Source organism: Phyllobates terribilis, unplaced genomic scaffold, assembly GCF_046119375.1.
Source record: "Phyllobates terribilis strain yellow unplaced genomic scaffold, ASM4611937v1 Scaffold_4__5_contigs__length_816908805, whole genome shotgun sequence".
Taxonomy (NCBI): domain Eukaryota; kingdom Metazoa; phylum Chordata; class Amphibia; order Anura; family Dendrobatidae; genus Phyllobates; species Phyllobates terribilis.
Genome location: NW_027362764.1, coordinates 670,276,334 through 670,303,584, shown reverse-complemented (window position 1 = coordinate 670,303,584; position 27,251 = coordinate 670,276,334). Strand labels below are relative to the sequence as shown.

Genomic DNA, 27,251 nt, shown 5'->3' with positions numbered 1-27,251 from the left:
AATTGATTTGACTGATTTTGCATGGAAGAAATACAGAGCAAGTAGGCAAACAACCTACGTGGAAATCCACAAGACAAAGCCACTCGAATTCGCTTAGATTTTAATGCATATTTCGGATTGGAATTGCCACTGTGGATTCTCCTGTGCTTTCCAAAAATAAGGTTAAAAAGTCAATAGTTTGATACTTACAATACATTAATCGCTGATTTAATTGGAGAATTTTCATCTTCATTTTTGCTAATGGAGAAATCCGTAAATATCCACAAAAATAATGAACCTGATATGTCTGGATCTAGCCTAAGAATGTTCATTTAATACCATCCACTTTTTTACAAATTGTAGAAAATGGAGAAAGATCTACAGTTTTACAGAGGCTTATGTTCAAGCTAGCACAGTTTAAGGCCTTCCAGTTGTACAGAGATGTAATTCAGTTCTCATAGACTTCTAAGATGCCCTACTGAACTTTCCATTTTCCTATGAATCAGACAGGAAGAAAAGTAATAGTACATTACGGAGTTAGACGCTATTTGAAGATCAGAATATCTGCCTAATACATTGCTGTATGGAGCACCATATTCTGTCACATGGAGCACCTGGAACTTCATAGTACAAAGCCACAGAAAGAGACACAGCTATTTTAACTTTAATAAATGGTATGACTCTCCAGCTATTGAAACACTACAACGTTCACCATAATTTCAATTGTACATTTTTAGAAGCTGCAGCACAGAATGTAGGCCGTTGTTTTTGGACACTTTTTTGTGATAATGAATAGAGATGAGTGAAATTGTTCAAAGCAAATTGAATTTGGACTTTTTTAAATGAAGTACTCTAACTTTATCAAATTTAAGAGATCTATTTAAAGGGACTCTTTCAGCATAGGATGACTGTTTAAACCAAGTACAGGAAGATCCAAATATTTATATACACCTTCCCACCTGCTCGTTTTCCCTCTATCTCCACCCTTTCCTATTTTTTGATTGACGGCTCTGGGTTCATAGAGCCAGAGAAGAGCGGAGATAGATGGGAAACAAGCAGGTTGGAAGGTGCACTTAAATGTCGCACCGATTGCCTGTGCTTGGCTTGAACAGTCATTCTGTGTTGACAGAATCCCTTAAATAATGATCACTGCTTGTATTGTGAAATGTAAATTGTGTAATCAAGAGATGATTGTGATTTTCAAATATTAGGAAATACTAACACCATGACTGTTGTATCAGGAACTAGACGATGCTACAAGAAATGGTTGCAAGGTAGTGTTTCCATAGTTCAGCACTTTAATTCACAGCAATTCTATAGGAACGTATAAACAGAAATAACAATAATTACAGCTGTACAATTGTGCATTTTACAAATATAAGCTAACCTTGTCCCTGTGGCTTTTACATATAATCATCTCAGTTGGAACGAATTTCATTCCTGTAGATGAGCCACAATACAAACATTACAACATTTCCAGTATGGCCAAAGCATCAGAATTGCAAACACATTATAAGTCACTACTTATAGCAGTACAAGCTCCAGGAGGCTGAGAGGTGGTCTAAATTGGAGAGAGAATCCTAATCTGACTACTCTTTAGTGCTCAGATTACAACTATGACATGTTAGGATTAGTATAAAGATTACATACGATTCATCCAGAAAGAAATAAAGATTTTCCATCTTGGCTTGATTATGCTGCCTCTTGCTGTTTATCACTGACTAATCCAATTAGTGAACTAAATTTGGATACAGATATAAGGAAATTGCATTTTATCTTTATTCCCCAATGTATCTTGTCTATTTAACTCTACATTCATCCAATGTTCTGATTAAAACTTTGAAGTCAGTGAGTAGGGCAATTAGGGTCATGGGCGACGTTCTTTTTAAGCCAGGTAATACAGAACTGCCACTAATAAATATGAACATTCATCAACATAATAATTAGCTGTAAACCTGTCAGTTATACAGGGCTACTTAGCATCCAAGCAAAGAGTGTTATATAGCATCCAGGTATAGAACAGTTAAAGGGGTTATCTGATCTAAAACTACAAGTCTGCAGTAACTATATGTGACTGCAGACTTGTGAATACTCACATCGCGTGGACTGTGAAGATTCTCCAGTGCCAGTGCTGGGAGAGGAAGGGATGTGACTGCAATTTTGTGATTTGCATACATGAGATCACGTGCCGACTAGACTGTATCCAGCCTCACTCAATGCAAGTGTAGTTGGAATGTGGCCGGAAGTATGCAAATTGTATACTTGTGGTCATATGACCATTTACTGCCGTCGTCGGTACCGGATAATCCCCACAGTGTGCAGTGCACATGAATGAAGATTCACAAGTCTGCAATCACAACCCCTTCTTAAAGGAACCTGGTTGGCAGTGAAGGGGATGATGTCTGTATGCCTTGTACTCTAGTGCATTCAATGGCTGCTGGACAGGAGTCCTGAGAACTTCCTCCTATCTCTCAGCATCCGCAACTCTACTTTGATTAGTTGGCCTGGTGGCATACCATCACTGTCTGACTAATCAAAAGAAGATCGACTGATGTCGAGAGGTAAGAGCCCAAGTTCAATGGTCACAGATTATGCACATGGCCAATGGACTAGGTCCTGCAAATCAATTTGCGTCAACTCTATTTTTTATATGTACTCCATTAGTACAGTCTCTGCTTCCAGGGGTTTCTGGAGATGAGTGGTAATATTTCTGTATATACTCCCCCTACAAGGAGGAATATATATATATATATACTGTATATATATATATATATATATGTATATATATATATATATATATATATGTATATTTTTTAATCTATTTTATTTAGCACTAGTAATGCAGTCTAAATTTTATATATTCAATGTTTGCATACATCTTAGCACTTACAGAGGCTGATGTATTTTTTTTTGTACATAATGCACTCTGAGCAGCTTGTACCTTTTCACACTTGCTTTACTCTGCTAAGAGGTGCTGGTCATTTTTTTTTTGTAGCACATACATAAAGATTTTTTCGACATTTACTCTTCACATTGTATCAATTAATCCATCCCCGATAGTGGTTGGCAACTCTAGAGCTGATCATACACCAGAGATTTCAGGCAGCTGAAAAAGCCGATTTAGATTATTTTGTGCCGATTGTCCACGTCTTTTATGTAACATGATAGAGTATGGCAGACACCAACAGAAAATATCTGCTAAGTTGGATTTTTTTTCTAGCTAGTTTTATTGCAGTCATTAGCAATCCATAGAAATTAATTTGTGATGTATGAACACATACCTAATAGAAGCAAAGCCTTGGGGCTCATTCACACATTAATTTTCACTGATAGCACTCATACAGTTGTGCTCAAAAATTTACATACCCCGGCAGGATTTTTGCTTTCTTGGCCGTATTTCAGAGAATACGAATGATAACAAAAAACTTTTCTCTCCACTCATGTTTATTGGTTGGGTGAAGCCATTTATTGTCAAACTACTGTGTTTTCTCTTTTTAAATCTTAATGACAACCAAAAACATCCAGATGACCCTGATCAAAAGTACCCTGGTGATTATGGCCTGATAACATGCTCAGAATTTGACACAATTGGGTTTGAATGGCTACTAAAGATAACATCCTCACCTGTTACCTGTTTGCTTGTAATCAGTGTGTGTGCATAAAAGCTGAGTGAGTTTCTGGGATCCAGACAGACTCTTGCATCTTTCATCCAGCCACTGACATTTCTGGAGTCATGGGGAAAGCAAAAGAATTGTCAACGGATCTATGGGAAAAGATAGTTGAACTGTATAACACAGGAAAGGGATACAAAAAGATATCCAAGGAATTGATAATGCCAGTCAGCAGCGTTCAAACTATGATTAGCAAATGGAAAATCAGGGGCTCTGTAAAAACCAAACCACAGTCAGGTAAACCAACAAAAATTTCGGCCACAACTGCCAGGAAAATTGTTCCGGATGCAAAGAAAAACCCACAAATAAGATCAGCTGAAATTCAGAACTCTGAAAACTAGCGGTGTGGCTGTTTCAAGATGAACAATAAGGAGGCACTTGAAGAAAAATGGGCTGCATGGTCGAGTCACCAGAAGAAAGCCATTACTGCGCAAAAGCCACAAAGTATCTCGCCTACAATACGCCAAACAGCACAGAGACAAGCTTCAAAACTTCTGGAACAAGGTAATTTGGAGTGATGAGACCAAAATTGAACTTTTTGGCCACAACCATAAACCTTACATTTGGAGAGATTTCAACAAGGCCTATGACGAAAGGATCACCATTCCTACAGTAAAGCAGGTGGATCGCTGATGTTTTGGGGATGTGTGAGCTACAAAGGCACAGGAAACTTGGTAAAAGTTGAAGGTAAGATGAATGCAGCATGTTATCAGCAAATACTTGAGGCAAATTTGCACTCATCAGCCCTGAAGCTGCGCATGGGATGTACTTGGACGTTCCAACATGACAACGATCCAAAAAACAAGGCCAAGTTGACCTGCCATTGGCTACAGCAGAACAAAGTGAAGGTTCTGGAGCGGCCAGAGGAAAAATTCTGCCAGGGTATGTAAACTTTTGAGCACAACTGTACCTATCATAGTCTATGGGGTAGTGTACATGTCCGATTTTTTTCCTTGGATCAAGTGGTCCGTGCAAAGTTGAATAGACAAGTCCGATATTGATCTGAGTGTTGGGTCCATGAAAATATCAAACAACACCTGGATGCCATGTGTGTACTGTCTTTTATTTCCTTTACTAATAGGAGAAGCTAGAGAAACTTTCTTTTCCCTATTAGAAAAAAACTGATGAATCTCTAATGACACGCTTATAAAAATCAGATGGAAGTGATGAAAATCACTAATGAAACTTAGCATGTGAAAAAAACTGATGTTTGAATGAGCCCTAAGTCACAGGGTAGGTTAGGCATTGATCTGCCATCAAGTTCAACCTTCACAGTTCAAAACATCTAATATCTTTGGCTATCTTAAAAGATGAGTTGTTGACATTAAAGGATAACCCCTTCTCAATCTGAGTGTTTCATATCAATCATCAACAGGAAGTCAGGGCTGTGGCTGATCTTTGACTTCCTCTTGATTTGCCGACAGCGGCAATAGTGAAGCCGATGCGGACTGAGCGAAGGGCTCGTGTGATGATTGTGGGAGAGCAATACAAGAGGTATGGGTGGTGAGTATAAGTGTTTTTATTTTAACAGAGGGAAACACTCAGATTGAGAAAGGGTTGTCCAAGTAAAGTAGTGGACAACCTCTTTATCAAGTTCTTCGCTAGATGCTTGGAAACTACCCGCTAGATGCTTGGAAACTGCTTCTGTCCCCAAATAGTGCATATTAATTTGTTGCATCTATTTTATAGTCATAATTCAGCCTTCAAACAATGCTAATAAGAACAGAATGACGCAATTAGTAATCAATTAATTAGTATATATTCCACTGCGATCACGCTGTTACATTGCTGCCAAAGCCCTTCATACTGACATTTATATTTGAGAAATCTTTATGCCACTATAACAATTTCTTCCAAGAAAACAACTTTCAAACACACACTTCCATAGAAATTGGATTTGATGGACTGCAATGCTGCAAGTTTAAAGAATCCAGGTATAATAATAATAGCGGCTGAGAAATCATGCCTAAACAAACAATAGGACAATTTTTAGAAACACTTAACTTCCTCTCTGAGGGAAAAACAAATACGCTTTGCTTTGCTAGCAAACACATATTCTATTACTTGGAATGTAAGGTGATTTATTTTTTCAATTACTTTAGAGCATTTTTCTAGTGGAGTTTTTATGTTGTAATTTATTTCTGGATCTCATCACAATTTCTATTTTTATTGATGACTTCAAGAGTCTCATGTTTAAACTTCAGAAAAAAAATCCAGTATAACACCATTACTTGTTAACTTTTTGCAAATCCTGGCCAACTTATTACCGACAAGATTCAGCTTTCCAATAATGGCAAAATCTAACTCAACTAGAAAAACTATTTTTCCAAAGAGGGCAATCAGATTGATATGTTCCATTTATCCTTCTGGTCACCGTGCCTGGAAAAAGTTGATATGAGCCGCACTTGTGTCCAATTTATCAATGATGAAAAAAGTCAATGGATAAAAAAATAGGGCAAGAAAACTTTTATATTAGAGGCCTTTTGGAAAATGAAAATAGGGACCTAGTTGGTCGCTATCAGTGAATACTTTTTTTTTCTGCTTATTCACCAATATGTTTTACTTTTTACCGTGACATGCATTGAACACTTTTAAACAATGAATATTAAAAATATGAATAGTACTAGAGATGAGCGGAGTTTGTCTTTTCACACATATTTTCTCTGGAAATTCGATTTGTGGAGAAGTTATTCTCCATAAATGTAATGACTCTAATAACGGTATGCTCTAAGACAGTGCTCCCCAACTCCAGTCCTCAAGAGCCACCAACAGATCATGTTTTCAGGATTTCCTTAATTAATATTGCACAGGTGAAGGAATTTACACCTGGGAAATACTAAGGAAATCCTGAAAACATGATCTGTTGGTGGCTCTTGTGGACTGGAGTTGGAGAACACAGCTCCAAATTATAAATCCATTCAGTGTGAGAGGCCCAGGGATTTTATTGCAAGAAGGGAGGATAAGAAGAAGAGATGTGGAGCAGATGGGTGACGGTAAAAAGTGAAGAGACCAGAGAGGTGAATGGTAATGTGATGGCTCTTTACTAGTGTTGAGCGAAAATGTTCTGTTAACCCTTTCGCCGAGTAAGCTTGGGCGAGCACCGAGTAGTTACAGCTGCTCGGTGTTATGTTTAAATCATTCCCGTGTGCATGATTTGCGACTCTTTGACAGCTTTATTACATGTGAGGAATGCAAAAGAAACAATCATTCCTCACATGTAAAAAGCTGACAAACAGTCGCAAATCATGCACACGGGAGTGATTTAAACATAACACCGAGCAGCTGTAACTACTCGGTGCTCACCCGAGCATACTCGGCGAAAGGGTTAACAGAACATACTCGCTCAACACTACTCTTTATGGCTCAGAAAAATGGCAGCCAGTCATTACATGATAATTTGTTACTATCCTGCATTCTTCTCACTGCTTAAAACCAATAATAGAAAACTCTCAATTATCACTCAAGCAATGTAGCTTTAAAATACTTAATGTCCAGTGAAGAGAAATTGTCACCTATCCACAGGATAAGTATTAACTTATAGATCGGCGAATGTCTGACTGCTGGAACTCCCACTGCTTGGCAGAGTGGGGAACTTTTATCCGTTAGAATGGATTGGCAGTGCTGGACCGCCACTCCTTCTAATCTCTATGGGATTACCAAAGGCTGAGCTTGGCTTTTTCTCGTAGCCGGCTTTTTACGGAAGCCCCATGGGTAATGAATGCATAGGCGGTTCGTCATGGGCACTGTCTCTCCATTCTCACTTGGATAACAATGCGCCTTTCTGCTGATTGGACAGACTCTCACTGATCTATCAGTTATCACTTATCCTGTGGTACGGTTTCAGCCACTCTTCAGTGTATAGAAAGCGGTGGCTATAATCGCACCCTCGGCACTAACTGACAGCAGGCTCAGCATTACAGCTGGCTGTCAGTCAGTGCTATTACAGCTGCCACTCACTATTATTATTATTATTATTATTATTATTTATAGCGCCATTTAGTCCATGGCACAAACAATTACAATAATTTTGAACAATACAAGTCGGCGACTGGTACAGGAGGAGCAAGGACCCTGCCTGCGAGGGCTCGCAATCTACAGGTGATGGGTGAGGATAGCATAGGTGAGGGTAGAGCTGGTCGTGCAGCAGTGTGGTGGAGCAAGGGTTACTACAGGTTGTAGGCTTGTCGGAAGAGGTGGGTCTTCAGCTTCCTTTTGAAGGTTTCCATGGTAGGCAAGAGTCTGATGTGTTGGGGTAGAGAGTTCCAGAGTAGGGGGGATGAATTCTCACTATGCACAGAAACGGAGACTGAAATCATACCACTCCTATGACCAAAAGAGCAAGACTACTGAGAATTCATTTCCTCCCGGCATTGGGGCTCCTAATGCTGGTGCCAAACGGAGTCAGAACGCTATTAACCTGCAGATTAAACCCATATCTGCTGGTTAATAGCCTTTTTTTTTCCTTTAAGTTCCCTTTAAGGCATGTGCCACACTTCTGACTACTTAATTCATCTTGTCAAAATACATTTGTTTGTAAATTAATTCCATAATTTCCATAATTATTACTCCTCCTCTATTACTAAATATACCTCAATGCTATAACATAAAGACAAATGAGACATTTCTGTACTGGATGCACTTTGGGCAATTTAAAAGAGGAAATTCGGGGCAAGATATTTAAGATACAAATTTCACATCAGTTACACATTTTTACCAAAATGAATGTGCAGTGCCATCCAACATTAGTGTAAATATACAGCACAGACCAAAAATTTGGACACACCTTCTCATTTAAAGATTTTTCTGTATTTTCCTGACTATGAAGGCATCAAAACTATGAATTAACACATGTGGAATTATATACTTAACAAAAAAAGTGTGAAACAACTGAAATATGTCTTATATTCTAGGTTCTTCAAAGTAGCCACCTTTTGCTTTGATGAATGCTTTGCACACTCTTGGCATTTTCTTGATGAGCTTCAAGAGGTAGTCACCGGAAATGGTTTTCTCTTCACAGGTGTGCCCTGTCCGGTTTAATAAGTGGGATTTCTTGCCTTATAAATGGGGTTTGGACCATCAGTTGTGTTGTGGCAAGAAAAAAGCAGCTAAATAAAGAAAATCAAGTGGCCATCATTACTTTAAGAAATGAAGGTCAGTCAGTCCGAAAAATTGGGAAAACTTTGAAAGTGTCCCCAAGTGCAGTTGCAAAAACCATCAAGCGCTACAAAGAAATTGGCTCACACGAGGACCGCTCCAGGAAAGGAAGACCAAGAGTCACCTTTGCTTCTGAGGATAAGTTTATCTGAGTCACCAGCCTCAGAAATCGCAGGTTAACAGCAGCTCAGATTAGAGACCAGGTCAATGCCACACAGAGTTCTAGCAGCAGACACATCTCTTCAACAACTGTTAAGAGGAGACTTTGTGCAGCAGGACTTCATGGTAAAATAGCTGCTAGGAAACCACTGCTAAGGACAGGCAACAAGGAGAAGAGACTTGTTTGGGCTAAAGAACACAAGGAATGGACATTAGACCAGTGGAAATCTGTGCTTTGGTCTGATGAGTCCAAATTTGAGATCTTTGGTTCCAACCACCGTGTCTTTGTGCGATGCAGAAAAGGTGAACGGATGGACTCTACATGCCTGGTTCCCACCGTGAAGCATGGAGGAGGAGGTGTGATGGTGTGGGGGTGCTTTGCTGGTGACACTGTTGGGGATTTATTCAAAATTGAAGGCATACTGAACCAGCATGGCTACCACAGCAACTTGCAGCCGCATGCTATTCCATCCAGTTTGCGTTTAGTTGGACCATCATTTATTTTTCAACAGGACAATGACCCCAAACACACCTCCATGCTGTGTAAGGGCTATTTGACCAAGAAGGAGAGTGATGGGGTGCTACGCTAGATGACCTGGCCTCCACAGTCACCAGACCTGAACCCAATCGAGATGGTTTGGGGTGAGCTGGACCGCAGAGTGAAGGCAAAAGGACCAACAAGTGCTAAGCATCTCTGGGAACTCCTTCAAGATGGTTGGAAGACCATTTCCGGTGACTACCTCTTGAAGCTCATCAAGAGAATGCCAAGAGTGTGCAAAGCATTCATCAAAGCAAAAGGTGGCTACTTTGAAGAACCTAGAATATAAGACATATTTTCAGTTGTTTCACACTTTTTTGTTAAGTATATAATTCCACATGTGTTAATTCATAGTTTTGATGCCTTCAGTGTGAATGTACAATTTTCATAGTCATGAAAATACAGAAAAATCTTTAAATGAGAAGGTGTGTCCAAACTTTTGGTCTGTACTGTCTATGTATGCACCCATAATACTATTAGCCTAGGGAAGAGCTACAGTTGTTGTGCTGTATTACAGGAGAATAAATACATAATTTTGTACACATTTTTTCATGTACAGTATTTTTGAATGATGCTGCTCTTCCCCATTATACATTTATGACCCATTAAGAAATAGGTAAAGATGGAGTTTTAGTAAGGCCTTGAATATCTCAGGTATTAGCTATTCCTAACAGTATCTAAGCTCTAATGTAGGTCAGAGGTACCTAATAATGCCATTATCCGATCCGAGTTATATTCAATGTCGCAGTTGCATATAGCATTCTGGAAGGCGATCTCCGCAGCTGTATGGTTGTGTTACAATTGCCGGGGAGCTGCGTATAACTACAAGTCAGCAATTCACTTAGAATTCAGAACATTTACCAATTGTTCCTATTAACAATAAACCCACAAAATCACATGGTCAAATGTGAATGGTAATAACAATGAATAATTCATAGAGTAACTGCAGACTGAATCAAGATTTAATGCGTACTTCACAATACAAAATAATGGCGTGAAAGTGGTTACCAATCCTTTTTCAAGCTCATGAAAAGTCAGCCGTGTACTAAACAGCCGCAATTTAGTTGCTTTGAACAGATAGAATAGAAAAAAAGGAAACCTATATACAATGTCATATATTTATCCATAAACAAGCATGCCGGACAATGCGGCATTAATTATTTATGCCTTCAGTATGTTCAGCTTGGCAGGTTTGCTTTTATTGGAAAAATACAATATAGTTTGCTTGAGACCTGCTAAGGCTTCTATCATCTGCAGATAAATAACACATTAAATGGCATGAAGAGGAGTAATCTGTTTATTGGCTTAGAGTGATTTGGAATAATAGGCAATTTTAGCTATATGATTACATTTATCTATGGACGATACAGCTAACACCACCTAAGATCAGAGGAGTGCAGGCCGCTCTCAGCAACAGTAAGTGTGATCTCTATTTCCAGTGCAATTCAATTTAAAGACATGTGGTGATAAAGAAAGTGTCTAGGAATACATAGTGACAGATAAGAAAATATCCCAAGAGCTTGGCTTAAACCTGAGCACTTCTCCAAATGTTCAAATACTACTTGTCTTCATCATGTAATAGAGTCATTCATTCTATAACCTGGTTCCATGGTAGCCCATGCAGGTACCATGTACCCCTAGATAGACAGGATCCAGCCAAGGCTGACAGCATTTCCTAATTGTCATGAATGCTAAGAATTTGTACAGGTTCTACAATATTTGCTTTTTAGGGAACCTGAGGATAATGGGTGGTGGTCTCTTAAAGAACTTAGGCTGTCCAGCCAAGGCATTGGTGATTCTCTTCCCAGGACAACACAGATGCATAACACAAAAAAGTTTTTCAACAATGGGAAAACTTTCCCTTTCTCACAAAGCACAGTCATGTTAATGTTGCAAAAAAAAACTTTTTACAACTTCTTTGCAGGACTGTGTCTAAAGCCCCCGTCTCACATAGCGAGATCGCTAGCGAGATCGCTGCTGTGTCACGGTTTTGGTGACGCAACAGCGACCTCACCAACGATGTCGCTATGTGTGACACTTTGCAACGATCAGGCCCCTGCTGTGAGGTCGCTGATCGCTGCAAAGTGTCCTGGACCATTTTTTGGTCGTTGCTCTCCCGCTGGTCAGCACACATCGCTGTGTGTGACCAGCGGGAGCAGCGATCAGGCTGGTAACCATGATAAATATCGGGTTACTAGGGGCACACGCGCTCCTAGTAATCCGTTGTTTATCATGGTTACGAGCCTGCTAAAGTGAGCGGTTACCTCCCGCTCACTGTAGCAGAGTGGTAACCATGATAAACAACGGGTTACTAGGAGCGCGTGTGCCCCTAGTAACCCGATGTTTACCATAGTTACCAGCCTGCTCCTGCTTCAGCAGGCTCGTAACCAGGAGCAGGACATCGTGGAAAGATTCTTTCCACAATGTCGCTGCTCCCCTGATCGTTGGTGAGCCTGCCTGTTTGACAGCTCACCAGTGACCACATAGCGACGCAGCAACTATCCCTGACAGGTCGTATCGTTGTCGGGATCGTTGCAGCGTCGCTAAGTGTGACGGGACCTTTACTCAATGTGCTCAGTCCTTCTTTGGCCTCACCCTCCACCCGGAACTAACTGATGACTAAGACCTCTGATTGTAAAGCAGATATCCTTGTTTGGTCACAGTTCACTTTAGGATCTCACTTTTAGTACTGCCTAAACCAGGCTCTCATTTCCAGCAATGGTACACTTCAACACTTCCAGTATGGTCTCTACTGGGTGAAGACTCCGCTCATCTGGCTTTTCCGCTCTTCAGTCACTCATTACACTCTTGGCATTACACTCACTTGCTTAGATGTCTGGTTCACCTCACCTTCCCTCACAGCTTCATCTCCATCTCACTGAGACATCATGGCAGGTCTCTAGACAATCCTCCACTCCCTCAACCATAAAGCTTCCTCACTCACTCCTTACAGATGGACTCAGATTCCGCCACCAGGGAAAATCACAGATGAAATGGTTTCTCCTTGATATAGCCTGGGACGGAGCACTGAAACTGCTGATCATATGCATTCCCAGCTACAAGTCACTGGTTACACAGGATACTGAGCCCCAACCTTCTACAAATGCCCTCTGCAACAATACCCAGAACCCCAGTGACACTCCATGTAAACTAATTATATCAACCTCTTACAACCTAATCAGCAAAGACATAGCAGCTCGAAGCAGACCCACATCCGCACATTACCACAAATGCACACAACACTGTCAAACCCATCATAAATTATACATAGAGGCTGACCATCCAATAATTGGTAAAACGAACAGTAAAACATAAGTGCATTAACAAATTAGAGTGTAGGGGCTTTAAACAGGCAATACTGTTGAATTTGCTGAAAGCAACCCTCCACCCCCCATATTAAATGTGACCATAAATTTCTAATTTGCAGCCATTATACCCATGGGAATCCATCCTGCCACCACTCCTTCCATGTCTTCGAACAGTGCTCCATCTCTTTCTGACCAAAATGGCAAGTGGCAAGTCTGAACCACGCCTTCACTGTTTTTTATTGGTGTGGGATGGACCAGCGCTGATAACAGTGTTGCTTTCTCCATCCCATTGCAAAGAAATGACAGAGAAGGCATGGTCCACACTTGTCACAGCATCCTTGCCTCTGTAACAGCCATACTGACACATAGAGTACCTATCACAGATACAGAAAGAGTGGCAGCAGAATAGAGGCCATTAGGTATAGTGACTATCCCTTAGACATTTTTAGTCATATTTAATAAGGGGGTGGCGGATCATGTTAAATAAATGCTTAATTGATCATACTCAGTAGGAAATCATAAAATACAGATTGTAATTCTTCACAAGTGATGATTAGCAATAGTAGTATTCTCACCAGGACGGCCAAGTAGATTAAAGGGAACCTGTCACCATGAAAATGTTGTCCAATCTGCAGCCACCATGTTATAGAGTAGGGGATGCGGAATAGATTAATGTATAGTTTTGTAAAAAAAACGTAAATAACAGGTGCTTTAACCATTTAAACCGCTGCTCTTTTGTGGATTTTTGTTCCAGGGGGCGGTCATATCAATGACTGACAGCTTTGTAGATTTACTAAGGGAGAATGGCACATTCACATTGCTGAAAATGTCAAATCTTCTTTATTAGAATTCCATTAAAAAGACGTAAGAGATATTCACCGTGAGTAACAGACTGACGCGTCTCTGGTAGAAAAAGCGCCCTTAGTCATAGTCAGACTATGACCAGGGGCGCTTTAACTGAGATGATGACTAGGGGCTCTTTATCTGCCAGAGACACATCAGTATGTTATTCATAGTGAATATCTCTTACATCTTTTTAATGGAATTCTAATAAAGAAGATTTGACATTTTCAGCAATGTGAATGTACCATTCTCCCCTACGAAATCTACAGTGAGTGTTGGTGGTCTTTGACGGCACAAGCACCTACAAATCTGGTGAATGGTGTAAACAGAGACATGGTAAGCCTTATTACGGACTTTGTTATTCTATAGGCTGACAGCTATCTCTGTATGCACAATTATACAAAAAAAACAAGCGTGACAGCTTCAGGTATTTCTATGAGGCTTTCACGCTGAGGTTGAGAGCGCCACGGTCAATCGGTGCATTGCGATCTGATCTCGGACCGATTTATACAGATGTTGGAATGCCACCTTTCTAATAGAAATGCCCGCTTGACTGAAAATCCAAGAAAGAGCAGAGGATTATATCATGGTGACAGATTCCCTTTAACTAGTCAACAGATTTCAATTGACCAGATGATGATCTATGTATGCAGACTGGACATTTTCCTTTCATCCCATTTTTATTTTAGAACTCAACAGCATGCGATGGTCAGTTAAAGGGGTTCTCCAAGAATAAGATAAAATGGACTCCCTGATGAACAGCAATTCAAACTTTAGCCGGTCCTAGTCACGTGTCTGTACAGGCTGCAAACTGAAGACATACATCTCTCGAGATGTGTGTCTCAACTGACAAGAGCAGTATTGAACATACTCCATGAACACGGCTGCAATATGTGAAGAAATAAATTTTAACACAAGTTGTGCTCAGCAAGGAAATCTCCAGCTTCATCCTCCTTCTCCTCCTCCATCAGTCTCACAGCTTTATAGCAGTGCACAGAGACTGACTGAGTCCAACTGGAAAAAAAATAACCATTGAGGAGGATGAAGCTGGAGATAACCCACCTTTGTGCTGAGTGAAGAAGAGATATATTTCTTCACATATGAAAGCTGTGCTCCCGGCCGGCCGATTAAGGTATGTGTGATACAACTCTTGTCAGTTGAGTCCCAGGTCTCGGGAGTTTAACATAAAAAGACATCTCTGATATAATTCATTCTCGGAGGACCCATTTAAAGATAAGAGATAGGGTTTGATCTCAAATGGATTCAGTAGTCCATGTGATTCTACTGTATGTACAGAGCTTGGTACCAAATATGCTGGCGCCGTATCAATACAATGAATACATTGACAGCAGAAGAACAATGATGAATCAACTGTGAGATGTCAAATGCATCTTAAAAAAAATAATTTCAGAGTCTAAAAGTTGAGTCCATACCAATAAGTTATCTTGTTTAACTTTTACCCTCTGAATAAATTGTATTTAAAACTTGTAAAATGATCCATTACACAGATGCCAATCTGGCAATGAGCATCTACTTAGCGGAGCAGCTCAATACCATAATATCAATTCTAACAATGTAATGTAAATTGAAAATCAATGTGTTTCAAAGTGAACGACATTGTTTTAGGATTTTAGCCCAGCACTTGCTTAATCAGCAAACCGTGGGTCAATTCATAATAGTCTATCCAGAACAAGGGGTTCTGTAAATGGGAAAAACTGAACATGATATTTTTACAAGTATATTATGAAATATTGTAATTAAATGGTCATAATGGACTTAAAGAGTCACTTATTACTAAAATCACTTGGGATCAGGTTAGAAAAGTACCTTTTGCTTCATATTTACATTGTGATCTTATTTTTTACCAATGCTAAAGAAATTTCAATGTCTTCAGTTGTCCTTTATAACTCAATGTCTGACACTATCACATATATAATAGTTTATATGATTTGATCACTTACCTTTTTGAAATCCCCACTTGTTATAACTTTTTCACTCGAGAATCCAGTTTAATTCAACAATAGTTTGTCTCTACGTCCCAAATAACCTGTAAAAAATGATATTTTAGAATTAGTTATAACCCATACAATGAACAAATGTTCATAAATCAAATACATTCTGATAACGTTATTACGACCCATGCCTCAAGATACTGTACAATCGACTGTAAACATACCACTGTGTATAGTACAAGAAATTAACGATCGATCCTTAAATTCTCACTCATTTTTTTCATGTATTTTTATCCCAAACATACTCATATTTATTTAATTGAAATGAGTACAGTGGCGTTAGACTCGGAGTAGTGGAGTTGGTGTCCATTTTATAATATAATAAATTAGGTACAGTAGTTCAATGCAGTATGTGCTGAATATTTTTTCATTATAAATTTGAGAAAGTTATGAAATTTCCTATAAATGTCCGTTCTATTCCTGATCTAATGACCTCGGCTTTTAGTTGAGATGAATCTGTGCTGCACTTTATGTACATGCTCAGTAGTGAAGCTCCTCCTCTACAGATCATAGTTAAAAGGCACTGGGAAGGAATGTCTGATCTCATCTCAGATCTGTTAGAGTGAACAAGAAATAGCTTGATTATTGTATCATAATGGTAATAAAATGCCTAGTGTTACCATTTTACTACAGTAAATTTATCACTTAAAAATGAGCCATGCATGAGGGAGTCAGAGTCAGGGAAATTAAGGAGTTTGAGTTAGAATTGGAGGTTTGGCTTACCAACTCCACAACCTTGGTTGAAAGTCAAGTAGGAAGGGTCGCCAGCTACCACCTACCTCACTCACATCTTTATGGTCCTATATTTTAACCCCTTTCTGATGTGATCAGTAATAGTACGTCACACTGGCCCGGGCCTATTGGACCAGGTACGTACTATTATGCATCATGGGATCGCGCCCGCACACAAGGTGCGGGGCAATCGCGGCCGGGTGTCAGCTGATTCCCACAGCTGACCTCTGGTGCTATGTGCCAGCAGTGGTCAAGCACTGCTACTGACGCATTAACCCCCGAAATGCTGCGATCAAAGTCGATCTCAGCATTCCGGGAGCAAGGGGAGGTAAGCGCCGCTTACTTACCTCTTCTCTGGTGTCCCACGATGTGTCTGCTGGGTCCCGGTAATTGTCATTGTGACTCGATGTCCTCATGACAACATCTGGGTCACCAGACAGCAGGAAGTTACTTTGATCATGCGCAGTGTGCTATCAAAGTAACTTCTGCTTGTGCAGTGCTGACAGCCAGGATAGCATCGAGATGCATCTGCATCTCTATGCTATACAGGCGATCAGACTGCAGAAAGTGAAAGTCCCATAGTGGGACAAAGTGTAAAAGTAAGAAAAAGTATCAGAAAGTGAAAAAAAAATTGTAAAAATGTAAAAAAAAATAATAAAAAAATAAATAAAAATATACTGTACCCACAAATAAGTATTATGGGAAAAAAACAAAACAATAAACGTATACATATTTGGTATCGCCGTGTCCATAACGACCTGACCTATAAAACTGTCCCACTAGTTAACCCCTTTAGTTAACACGGTAAAAAAAAAAAATAAAAAACGAAGCAAAAAACGATGCTTTATCATCATACCTCCAAACAAAAAATGGAATAAAACGCGATCAAAAAGACAAATGTAAATAAAAATGGTACCGCTGATAATTTCATCTTGTCCCTCTGAAAATAAGCCACCATACAGCTCAATCAGCTCAAAAATAAAAAAGTTATGGCTCTCAGAATAAAGTGATACCTTTCTATAACATAGCTTTTATTGTGTAAAAGCGCCAAAACATAAAAAAGATATAAATGTGGTACTGCTGTAAACGCACTGACCTAAAGAATAAAGCTGCCTTATCAATTTTACCTCACGCGGAACGACATAAAAAAAAAACAATTCCTGAACTGTTGGTTTTTGTTTATTCTGCCTCCCAAAAATCGGAATAGAAAGCGATCAAATAATGTCACATGCCCGAAAACGGTGCCAGTAAAAACGTCAACTTGTCCCCCAAAAAACAAGCCCAACATGACTCTGTCGGCCGAAATATAGGAAAATTATAGCTCTCAAAATATATCTTTGCAAAAAAGGGTTTTTTAGTGTGTGACAGCTGTCAATCATAAAAACCCGATATGAATCTGGTATCGCTGTAATCGCACCGACCTTAAGAATAAAGTCGTCTAATCACTTATGCTAGGGTTAGGGTTGTGCTATGGTTAGGGTTGTGCTAAAGTCAGGGTTGTGCTAGGGTTAGGGTTTTGCTAGGGTTAGAGTTAAGGTTGTGCTAGGGTTAGGGTTGTGCTAGGTTTAGGGTTAAAGTTAGGGTTGTGCTAGGGTTTGAGTTGTGCTATGGTTGTGCTAGGGTTAGGGTTGTGCTAGGGTTAGGGTTAAAGTTAGGGTTGTTCTAGGGTTAGAGTTGTGCTAGGGTTGTGCTTGGGTTAGGGTTATGGTTGTGCTAGGGTTAGGGTTGTGCTAGGGTTGGGGTTAGGGTAGTGTTGGGGATGGGATTTTTTTTTTTTTAAAAAATGATGACAATATGGCGACTAGTGTTGAGCGTAAGTGCTCGCTACTTGAGTTTGCATCGGGTGCTCAGGTATGCATCGAGTATCGCGAGTGCTCGAGTGACATGCTCGAGTCTCCTCCCCATATGTTTCGCGACTGTCATACATCCAAAAAAACCTCACGGGGATTGCCTGCTATGCACGAGCGATCTCTTCATGTTGTTTGTTTGTTGTCTAATAACCGTGAAACATGTGGGATGGGCTTGAGCATCCGCAATACATGGTGCATACCCGAGTACCGATGCAAACTCAAGTAGTGAGCACTTGCGCTCAAGACTAATGACAACTTATTCAATATGATGACCTAATGTTATCCAATACTTTATCGTACCTCTGGGTTCAAAATGTTCACTATACCCCTTTATAAAAATCCTTGAGGGGTCGATTTTCCAAAATGGGGTCACTGGTGGGGGGTTTCCACTGTTTAGGTGCATAAGGGACTCTTCAAACGCGACATGGCATCCGCTCTCGATTCCAGTCAATTTTGCGTTCAAAAAGTCTCACAGTGCTCCATCCCTTCGGAACCCTGCCGAGGGCCCAAACTATGCATTTTCCCCACTTATTGGGTATCGGCGTACTCAGGAGAAATTGCATAACAGTTTTTGGGGTCCAATTTCTCCTCTTACCCTTGTGAAATTAAAAAATTTGGGGCTAAAAGATAATTTTTTTTGGAAAAAGTTTGATTTTTTTATTTTCACGACTCTACGTTATAAATTTCTGTGAAGCACCTGGGGGTTCAGGGTGCTCACCATACATCTAGATAAGTTCCCTGAGGGGTCTAGTTTCCAAAATGGGGTCAGTTGTGGGCGTTTTCCACTGTTTAGGCACATCAGGGGCTCCCAAAACGCGACATGGCATCCGCTAATTATTCAAACAAATTTTACATTCAAAAAGTCAAATGGTGCTCCTTCCCTTCCGAACCCTGCCGTGCGCCCAAACAGTGGTTTTCTCCCACACATGTGGTATCGGCTTGCTCAGGAGAAATTGCACAGCAAATTGTACATTGCAATTTCTCCTGTTACCCTTATGAAACTGCAAAATTGGGGGCTGAAAAACATTTTTGTGGGAAAAATTTTAAAATTTTATTTTTACGGCTCAATGTTATAAAATTCTGCGAAGCACCTGGGGGTTCAAGGTGTTCACCACACATCTAGATAAGTTCCCTGATGGGTCTAGTTTTCAAAATGGTGTCACTTGTTGGTTGCTTCCACTGTTTAGGCACATCAGGGTCTCCACAAACTCGAAATGGCATCCGCTAATTATTCAAACAAATTTTGCATTTAAAAAGTCAAATGGCGCTCCTTCCCCTCCGAACCCTGCCGTGCGCCCAAACAGTGTTTTTTCCCCACATATGGGGTATTGGAATGCTCAGGAGAAATTGCACAAGAAATTGTGGGCTCCATTTTTTCCTGCTGCAAAAATAAAAAAAATTTGGGTCTAAACTAACATTTTTTGAAAAAAAGTTAAATGTTCATTTTTTTCTTCCACATTCCAAAAATTCCTGTGAAGCACCTGAAGGGTTAATAAACTTCTTCAATGTGGTTTTCAGCACCTTGAGGGGTGCAGTTTTTAGAATGGTGTCACTTTTGGGTATATTCTGTCATAAAGGCCCCTTAAAGTCAATTCAAATGTGATATGGTCCCTAAAAAAATGGTTTTGTAAATTTTGTTGGAAAAATGAAAAATCGCTGGTCAACTTTTAATCCTTATAACTTCCTAACAAAAAAAAATGTTGGTTCAAAAATTGTGCTGATGTAAAGTAGACATGTGGGAAATGTTATTTATTAACTATTTTGTGTGACATATCTCTCTGATTTAAGAGCATGAAAATTCAAATTTTGAAAATTGCAACATTTTTGCCAAATATCTGATTTTTTCACATATAAACGTAAGTCATATCGAATAAATTTTTACCACTATCATGAAGTATAATATGTCACGAAAAAACTATCTCAGAATCAGGGGGATCCGTTGAAGCGTTCCACAGTTATTACCTCATAAAGTGACAGTGGTCAGAATTGTAAAAATTAGCCTGGTCATTAACGTGCAAACCACCTTCGGGTATAAAGGGAAATTTTGCTCTCCATATTCTCCTCACCTGTGATATGGTTCTCTTATCCAAGAGAATCGGATCACACTAATCTGACACTCAGATCAAAACCGGATCAAAGTTAGATCGGAATGTCATTACCATAATCTATTTGATTCTCTCAGAGGAGAGAAAATATGCTCATGTGACCCTACCCTGAAAGTGTGGATCCTTTACAGTACTTGCTAAACACATCCCACAGGGTACATAAAATAACTAAGAAGTAACCCCATCACCAACTACCCTGATTAGTTTAGCGATAAAAAGTAATTACCCATAATGTATTCATAATTTATTGCAATTTTAAAGATGTTCCCACACATCTAAAAATTTCTAAAAATACAATCTTTTTTAGGGTGGGGAGCCGGGTTGGGGAAGGGTTCGTGGTGGAGGTTCAACAATGCAAAAAGAAAATAAATGTGGAAACTGTAAATATAACTTTTCATGTTCAGGTTAATAATATTATAATATAGTATGTTACAAGTAGGTATTTTTACAAATGGGCTTAACTTGGGATCCATGGTACATAGTCCTTGAAAGTGTCTCAAAATTTTCAGAAAGCAACTAATTAAGATAAATAAAAATACTGTAAGTCAGGGCAAGAAATTACCATAAAATCCAGAGGACAGTATTTATTACAAGAAGATATATTCAGAAAACACAGCGCTACATTTGCATCCGGCACACATACATTTGCATAGTGATCATTGACATCATTATGGCCAGTCATAAAGGTGAATTGTATAAATATATAAATTCTCGATGTTTCGGAATTCAGCTTCCGCAGCATAATTTCTGCATAATAAATATCCGCTGGGTATGTGTCTTAAGTTAAATATTTGGTTCTCTACAATGAGAACACATTTCCTATATTTTCCAGTGCAACACGAGGCAAGAGAACAATTGCGGTTCCCTGTCGGAAGCTGCCATTGATGAATGCCTCGGAATTGGAATGAATTTCCATAATCCTTATATTTGAAATCTTGCCATAAGAAGGAATATTCTATTTGCTGCGTATTATTTTAATTTATTGAATGATGAAATTGTTTTCCTACGGAGGGTACGGATTCTGTGCAGATTTATACTTTACTAATTCCTACAAACTAACTTCCTGCAAGAGCTTTCAGAATAAGATTTAGAGTGGGTCATATTTAGAACAGATTAATTTTGTATGCCTATTGTCGAGGTCATAATACACCTATGTGACTTGCTGAATAGCTCAAGTCTTTTCCTAGGTACCGCACGCTTCTAAGCTTGAAAGTGTATGACTAAGATTTCATTTGTCAAAATGTATTTACATGGCTTAAAACTAAGCTATACTTTTATATATTACACTAAGCCTCCGTCTGCCGGGAATTCAGATCCAAAATGTGCAGTAATAAAAAGATTAACAAGTATACTTTACCATTTATTTTCTTTCTTACACATTTATTTATATTCTACTTTGTTTAATTTGCCACACAGAAACTTTTTTCTTCATTTCGTGCATTATAATTGTCATCAAGACCCAAATATCCCATGTTCCCAGCCAGTGTTAGCACTAGCTTAATTCTTTTGCTACCAGGGGGGTCAGGACATTTTATGAAAATACCACCCAGCACTTTACACTCATTGGCGCCTTTTCTGGAATATTGCATCAAATTATAGCTCATGAAAATCCCTTAACATATTCATATTTGCTGCTAAATGTCTGAGCAAGGCAGTGCCTTAAAGCACCATTCCAATGGTTTTTTTTTTATTTTACCACTGGAGTGGTGCCACTAATCTAAGTATCTTGCCCTAGTAATATACTAACCTGCCACCATTTCCTTCTGTTATTCCAGTCGTCTTCTGCAGGTTGTGACCTTCCGGATCGCTCCAGTGTTACTGGGCGAGCCAGGGGTCACTTCTCAATGTAAGACTATGAGAGCCGGAACGAGCCCAGAATGAGGCTCATAGACTTACATTGAGAGCTTGTGACTGTTACCTCTGACTGCCTGTCAGACAAGATGGCAGCTCGGGGCCAGAGCGGCGTCGGGAAGAGCTAAAGACAACAGCTGGAAAGTATCAGAGACTCTAGATTAGTGGCATAAAAATTGCTGAAGTCGTGCTATAAATGATCAACACCTAATAAAAGTAATTCTGTTGAGAAGCTTATGGACATAAATTAGCCCCTTGCCTCTCCAATAATTTTTCACTTTAACGCTTGCATTTTCCCATCCACTTCTTCCAAGAACCATAACTTTATAAATTTATTTTTTTTGTCTACGTAGCCATGAGAACTTGTTGCTTGCAGGATGGGTAGTAATTTTGAGTCTATCAGCCTGGCACATCTAGAATTGGTAATCTTTGCCTGCTCTTCCTTGAAGTAGCGCTCCAAATCTGTCAGATTGCGAGGGCATCTCCTGTGTAAAGCGCCCTCTTCAGGTCAAGCCACAAATTTTCAATTGGATTCAGGTCTGGGCTCTGGCTGGACCATTCCAAAACTTCTAGGGAAACCATTCTATGGTGGATGTGGAGTTATGCTTAGGGTCATTGTCATGCTGAAATGTGAAATTTCTCTTCTTTAATTTTTTTTGTAGCGGCTTTGAAGGTTTTGTTACAAAATTGACTGATATTTACTATTTATGGACCAGTGCATGGAAATGGCAGGTCCTGCTCTTGGGTGATATGCGGAAGAGCATTCGGAGCTGCACACAGGACAATTTGTGGACATGAGGACCAGCCTCGAGTTTTAGTACAGCTGTTTGAACTTGGCCTTACCCTAAGATATCAATCGTTGGGATCAGATTTGATAGATACCACATCTGTCTCTGTCTCTGTCAGCTGTGGGAAGTGACAGCTAGCATAACTTCATAACTTCCACCTTCCAAAAATGATAAATAAACTTCACGCATGAGGTCTTCATGTTTATTTTCTTATAGTTGTAGATAGTTTTTTAGTGTTGTGCTCTTTAATCCATCAGCTTTTCTACAGAGTTGTCTGCAATGATCAACTTCTGACAATGAATCTAAGATCCCCGATGTAACACTCATCCCAGAAATTTGATGGATATATTTAGAATTTTTATAGCATTTTTCATCTGTGGCTTCTACTCATAAAGTCGCAGCTCACAAGTAAAAAAAATCACTTATGTCAAGAGCATGATTTACAGTAGTCAGATTATGCTGCTCTTTCTCATAGACTTCTATTGTACTTGGCTCTGACATGTGCCTGGGGCACAGAAATTTCACTGTGATGTCTGTAAGAACGAGAATTTATGCATCTCGGAAGCATCTCAATGTATGTCGGTGCTGTGCAAAGATGGAGTCTATCAAACAAGTGTTTATAATAGAATTATAGACCATATTGTAGACCAATGTCTACAGAGTTTCTAGAAGCTCCTGATTTTCAGTGCAAAATCTGGAACAATGCTCTACCGCCACCTAAAATGTGCCCTTTATTTATTTTTCTCACTTATATAGCGCCATTAATTCCACAGCGCAATACAGACATTATCGGCACTGTCCCCATTGGCGCTCACAATCTACATTCCCTATCAGTATGTCTTTGTAGTGTGGGAGGAAACTGGAAAACCCGGGGGAAACCCACGCAAACATGGGGAGAACATGCAAACTCCTTGCAGATGTTGTCCTTGGTGGGATTTGGACCCAGGACCTTTATAATACCAGGATTTTCTCCTCAAACACAAAGACCTCAGTGTGTCTGCTGCCTCTATATCCACCACTATAGTTATACAGTACAGACCAAAAGTTTGGATACACCTTCTCATTTAAAGATTTTTCAGTATTTTCTTGACTATGAAAATTGCACATTCACACTGAAGGCATCAAAACTATGAATTAACACATGTGGAATTATATACTTAACAAAAAGTGTGAAACAACTGAAAATATGTCTTATATTCTAGGTTCTTCAAAGTAGCCACTTTTTGCTTTGATGACTGCTTTGCACAGTCTTGGCATTCTCTTGATGAGCTTCAAGAGGTAGTCACCAGAAATGGTCTTCCAACAATCTTAAAGGAGTTCCAAGAGATGCTTAGCACTTGTTGGCCCTTTTGCCTTCATTCTGTGGTCCAGCTCACCCCAAACCATCTCGATTGGGTTCAGGTCTGGTGACTGTAGAGGCCAGGTCATCTGGCATAGCACCCCGTCACTCTCCTGCTTGGTCAAATAGCCCTTACACAGCCTGGAGGTGTGTTTGGGGTCATTGTCCTGTTGAAAAATAAATGATGGTCCAACTAAACACAAACCGGATGGAATAGCATGCCGCTGCAAGATGTGTGGTAGCCATGCTGGTTCAGTATGCCTTCAATTTTGAATAAATCCCCAACAGTGTCACCAGCAAAGCACCCCCACACCATCACACCTCTTCCTCCATGCTTCACAATGGGAACCAGGCATGTAGAGTCCATCCGTTCACCTTTTCTGCGTCGCACAAAGACACGGTGGTTGGAACCAAAGATCTCAAATTTTGACTCATCAGACCAAAGCACAGATTTCCACTGGTCTAATGTCCATTCCTTGTATTCTTTAGCCCAAACAAGTCTCTTCTGCTTGTTGCCTGTCCTTAGCAGTGGTTTCCTAGAAGCTATTTTACCATGAAGGCCTGCTGCACAAAGTCTCCTCTTAACAGCTGTTGTAGAGATGTGTCTGCTGCTAGAGCTCTGTGTGGCATTGACCTGGTCTCTAACCTGAGCTGCTGTTAGCCTGCGATTTCTGAGGCTGGTGACTCGGATAAACTTATCCTCAGAAGCAGAGGTGACTCCTGGTCTTCCTTTCCTGGGGCGGTCCTCATGTGAGCCAGTTTCTTTGTAGCGCTTGATGGATTTTGCAACTGCACTTGGGGACACTTTCAAAGTTTTCCCAATTTTTCGGACTGACTGACCTTCATTTCTTAAAGTAATGATGGGCACTCGTTTTTCTTTACTTAGCTGCTTTTTTCTTGCCATAATACAAATTCAAACAGTCTATTCAGTAGGACTATCATCTGTGTATCCACCAGACTTCTGCACAACACAACTGATGGTCCCAACCCCATTTATAAGGCAAGAAATCCCACTTATTAAACCTGACAGGGCACACCTGTGAAGTGAAAACCATTTCCGGTGACTACCTCTTGAAGCTCATCAAGAGAATGCCAAGAGTGTGCAATGCAGTCATCAAAGCAAAAGGTGGCTACTTTGAAGAACCTAGAATATAAGACATATTTTCAGTCGTTTCACGCTTTTTTGTTAAGTATATAATTCCACATGTGTTAATTCATAGTTTTGATGCCTTCAGTGTGAATGTACAATTTTCATAGTCATGAAAATACAGAAAAATCTTTAAATGAGAAGGTGTGTCCAAACTTTTGGTCTGTACTGTACCTCACATATCCATAAACACAGCAGCGGACACAGACAGAGGAGACAGAGGAGGTCCCCTGTGCAAGAACAATATATGGGTCCATTGCAGTCCAGTAGCTAATCATAACATAATATTCCACCTGATTTGATGGTGGAAGTGGCCCCCTCACCTCTTGGGCCCTTGTGCGGTTCCATCAATGATAAGTCCTCCCCTGCATAAACATATATATCAAAGCTAATGTGATATTCTGGTGATGGGCCAAACATATCAAAAAAGTAGTACATTTTGGCAAATGTTTGACAGCTTAAAGGGAATGTGTCACCCCCCTGGGCGATATCAGACCTCTACTATGGCCATACAGGTGATAGAAAAGTAAATCTATACTTACCTGTATGGCCCATAGTAGAGGTCTGATTGCAGAGAAATCTGGTCTTATAAAGTCTTTTTTCCAGAGGCTTTGCGTCCAGGGACGCCAAGCAAACCCCTCCTATCTGCTTACTATTCCCCTAAATCGCGACCTCTGTGCTAAATTACCATATTCCCCCTTCCCCTGCACGTCACAGTGCCCTGTGACAGGCCCTGAGACGTGCCGCGCTCTGCCTCCCCTCCCGCGCATGCGCAAAGCGCCGCTCCCATGGAGCGTGCTTTGTTTCCCTCCGGCCCTGTTTGGCTCAGTGACTCACCGTCACTTGCGCAATACAATGCTGCGGTGCAGTATGCAGCCAAACGGGGCCGGAGGGAAACAAAGCACGCTCAATGGGAGCGGCGCTTTGCGCATGCGCGGGAGGGGAGGCAGAGCAGGACACGTCACAGGGCCAGTCACAGGGCCCTGTGACGTGCAGGGGAGGGGGGAAAATATGGTAATTTAACACAGAGGTGGTGATTTAGGGGAATAGTAAGCAGATAGGAGGGGTTTGCTTGGTGTCACCTGGACCCCAAGCCTCTGGAAAACAGACTTTATAAAACCAAATTTCTCTGCAATCAGACCTCTGCTATGAACCATACAGGTAAGTATAGATTTACTTTTCTATCACCTGTATGGCCATAGTAGAGGTCTGATATTGCCCAGGGGGGGTGACAAATTCCCTTTAAGGGGTTGTCCCATCACAGATAATTCTTGCATATCCCCAGGATTCGACATTTTCTCTGTTCCAACTGTGGATATACAGTACAGTATGTGCAGGTCTCTCAAACCACTTCTATGGAAATTTATGGGAACAGCCAAGCTCAGCCACATCTATAAGACATTGAAGAAAATTCAGCTGCACTCTGAAATGCTATAATATACAAACATTGAATATATGAAATTGGAACTGCATTACTGCACTAGAAAATATGTTAAAAAAATGAAGGTACTTAAAGCACAAATTGGCCAATTCATGAAAGCCCGCGAGTCAACGACAAGGCGTAAGACATCTATAAGACATTCTGACATGCCAGAAATGCTGAGATCACCTGTGTTAACATCTGAATACTGATTCTTAACAATACTGAAGAGGATGGTGTTATTCAATATTGCAAAAAAATTGTACATTAAACATGTTAGTAACTCTTGCTGATAACCACCAAAAATAGTGGTAGATAAGAATCAAGTACGTGCGACCCCTCCCCATCACCCCTG

General features: G+C 40.1%; 1 protein-coding gene across 4 annotated transcripts in view; it reads right to left on the bottom strand.

The window, feature by feature from the left end:
- RALYL (RALY RNA binding protein like) overlaps positions 1-27,251 on the bottom strand; it is an 897,462-nt gene that overhangs the window by 584,232 nt on the left and 285,979 nt on the right. For all 4 annotated transcript variants that reach the window (XM_073679515.1, XM_073679514.1, XM_073679512.1 and 1 more), the window contains exon 2: positions 15,614-15,699. The gene's annotated coding sequence lies outside the window, so the exon portion shown is untranslated. The remainder of the gene's footprint in view (positions 1-15,613; positions 15,700-27,251) is intronic.